Source organism: Octopus sinensis, linkage group LG5 (genome assembly GCF_006345805.1).
Source record: "Octopus sinensis linkage group LG5, ASM634580v1, whole genome shotgun sequence".
In the NCBI taxonomy this organism is placed as follows: domain Eukaryota; kingdom Metazoa; phylum Mollusca; class Cephalopoda; order Octopoda; family Octopodidae; genus Octopus; species Octopus sinensis.
Genome location: NC_043001.1, coordinates 99,702,744 through 99,707,187, shown reverse-complemented (window position 1 = coordinate 99,707,187; position 4,444 = coordinate 99,702,744).

Below are 4,444 nucleotides of genomic sequence, written 5' to 3'. Positions count from 1 at the left end.
ATAAGAAAAATAAAAAAGGGAAAGACAGCACAGTAGAGACAAGGTTTTACAAATATTTTAGATGTCTAATGGAAGTGTTAAAGAAAAAGCCTGAGTCTTTTGGATGTTAGTTGTTCATCAGAAGAAATGTATAAATGCAAAGCAAAGGGTGTGAGAGAGAAAAAGTGGCTGAGTCGAGAAACAAGAGGCAAGTGTTTAGAAACCAGTTGGGAATGTGATTCTATGCAGGGAAAAAGGAATGAAGAAAAGTGTCTGCAAACATACATACAGAATGTATCCATTTTAAAACAGGCATAAATGTAAGTGTGTGTGTGTGTGTGTAGCGGTATGAGTGTTTAGAAGTATAATGATGTTGGATAGTGAGAATGTTGGTGCATATGTCTGTAAGTATGCATGTAGAATAGTGTGGAAGTAAGATGTGTGTGAATACAAATGTGCAATAAATGGAAGATAAAAAGAATGATGCGGGTGGGGGGAAGTTATAAAAGTTAATGTAAGGATATAGATAAAAAAATGTGCGTGTGAACTAAAAAGAGCTTAGTGATTCAACTCAATGTGGCCAGTGACATATATATATGAACAATACAGGCAAATACAAGCATAAATTTGTGATTTATTAAAATTATATATCCATTCTGTGTGTATGTGTGTTTGTATTCCCTTGACAAACTCATATAGAATGCAACCATACTTAGATAGGTTACATCTTAACAACTCATACCACAATAATTATCATGATGATGATGATAATAATAATAATGATAATAATAATCCTTTCTCTCTTGGCACAAGGCCTGAAATTTTGTGGGAGCGGTATAATAATAATGATAATAATATAAATAACTCTCTCCATATTGTTGCCATAAGAGCACTGGATGAGAAAAATAATGATACCAACATTTTATACCATCTAATATTCTAACCCATCTGGTTACACTTATAATATCAGAGAATTATTTTATGGCCAAACCAACTCCAGATACATTGACTTAGTTATTTCTACAGCAGTCAAGCAAAACAGTCACAACACACATAATTCTATTTAAGAGGATAGTAAAAAGAAAATACACATTAATAATTAACTCAATAAAACACTTGCACATAATTTGTCTGGTCCAATATTGTAGACACTGACAAATACATTAACATATATAGATCCATGTTTAGTCTTACAAGATAGTAATAACATCATCATGACCAATATTTTGAACGAAGAGATACACCATCACCACTGCGTGTGTGTGTGTGTGTGTATGTATGTAGTGTAGTGTATAACACTTAAACCAGTCTTCAGCAAATCAGAAAATTGAACACTGCCAGATATTATTAGAGTAAACTATGAGAAATATTAAGAAAACCATGTGAAATAGGGCAGAATGAAACAGTTGTTGCTATGATAACATGCAGTATCTCATCATCTTGTGCCTAGATGCTTCCCTGTTGACTGTAGCACTTCTGAAGATAATCACAAACTAATCAGAATACAATACTCAAAAGGTTTTCAAACAAAACTCAATGAATGCTGCATACTCTATTGTTTGTATTGAGTTCTGACAAGCAAATTAATGAGAATGGGAATTTTAAAACTATTCAAAGATATTCATTGTATATTTCCTCAGCTCACACACAATCACACAAAAACACTTACTTTCCTAAGTTGATATACTGAACAATAAATATTTATATATATATATATATATGCATATATATGTGTGTGTGAGTGTGTATGTATCTATAATTCATTTGTATATATAAAACAAAAATGATCTAAGAGAAATAACTCAGAATGGGTTAGTGATATGTATTTGAACAACATAGACAAATACAGGTATATTAAATACTAAACAACATAAATTCTTATTTTTTAAAAATTATCGTTGCATCAAGATGTCACATTTTGTAAATAGCAGTTGGGACATGAGAAGGAAATAAAATTTCAAGAATCAAGAATTCTTCAAAGGAGAGAAGCCGTTAAGGGAAGGTTCATTGTCTGGAGATAACGAGACATTTGTTGACTTCCAGACAATAAGTCTTAATGGCATGTCTGCTTTGGAGAAATCTTAATTCCTGAGATTTTCTCACCTCAAACAGAACTGGTCTCAATTGCCATTTGTTAATTGTAACCTCTTGTAAGGGTGGTGTTGATTTTAACAGACTGAGGATTTAAGTACTATGGCATTTGATATACCTGTATTTGTGCGTGCTGTTGCGTGTGTATGTGTGTGTGTCTTTATATATGTATATGTCTATATGTACACATATATGTGTGTGTCTTTATATGTATATAGTGTTATGGTGAAGTAAGCAATTATAGTAGTCTCTTGACAGTGTCAGTGAGCAAGGGACCCGGCTATGAGCTAAAATAAAGTAAGATGGTCCTTTCTTTTCTTTTATTCTGGCTGCTGGCTGGACCTCATGCCAACTGACCAGCTGTAATTTGTGGTCAAGAAATCCGAGACATCAGTGATATCTTAACTGTAATTTACGCAACTAATTAGTTAATTCTTTCCTCAGTTTCTTTCCCTCAAAACACACACACACACACACACACACTCATATACATATATACATGCATACGTAAATGTGAGTGCGTACATGTATGTAATCATATACCTATCTATTTATGCACACACACATATATATATACGTGCAAACTTAGATAGGTATTTGATCACATACATGTATACACATTTATGCATGCATATATATAAGTGCATATAAACAAAAATTATATAAATAAGTATCTATATATACATATATATATATACATGCGCATATGTGTGTGTGGATATATATTTATTCATATATTTATATACTATATATGTATACATTAAAATACATATATATATGCACATATACATATGTGTGTGAATATATATTTATGCATATATTTATATATAATGATTGTGTGTCTGTGTCTATCTATATATTTGTATAATATACATATATGTGTGTGCGTATTTATATAAATACATATATAAATATATATATATACATATATGTGTGTGTGTATTTATATATATACATATATAATATATATATATATACATATATAAACATATAATAAATAATATATATATACAAATATATATATACATATATAAATATATATATATATACATATATAAACATATATAATATATATATATATACAATATATATATACATATATAAACATAATATAAATATATATATTATATACATATATTAAACATATATACATATATATATATATATAAACATAATTAATATATATATACATATATAACCATATATACATATATATACATTATATATATAAATATATATATTATATATATATATATATATATATATATATAAACATATATATATATACATATATAAACATATATAAACATATATATATACATATATAAACATTATATATATATAATATATATATATACATATATAAACATATATATATACATATATAACATATATATAAATATAATATATATATATATATAATATACATATATAACATATATAAATAATATATATATATATATATACATATATAAACATATATAAATATATATATATATATACATATATAAACATATATAAATATATATATATACATATATAAACATATATATATAATATTATAATATTATATATATTATACATATATAAACATATATATATATATATACATATATAAACATATATAAATATATATATATATATATACATATATAAACATATAAATATATATATATGTATTTATATCAATACTATATATAAATATATATGTGTATTTATATATATACATATATAAATATATACATATATATATACACATATAAATATATATAATATATATAAATATATATATACATATATAATATATATACAACATATTAAATATATATATATATACTATACCACACATATATATATATACACATATATTATTATATATAATACACATATATAAATATATATACACATATATAATTATATATATATTATACACATATATACATATATATATATATATATATAACATATATAAACATATATAAATATATAACATATATAAATAATATATATATATATATACATATATAAACATATATAAATATATATATACATATATAAACATATATAAATATATATATATACATATATAAATATATAATTATATATATATACATATATATACATATATAAATATATTATACATATATATACAATATATATATACATATATATACATACATATATATATATACATATATAATACTATATATATACATATATATATATACATATATATATATACATATATATATATACATATATATATATATACATATATATATATACATTATATATATACATATATAATATACATATATATACATAATATATATATATATATAATATATATATATATATACATACATATATATAT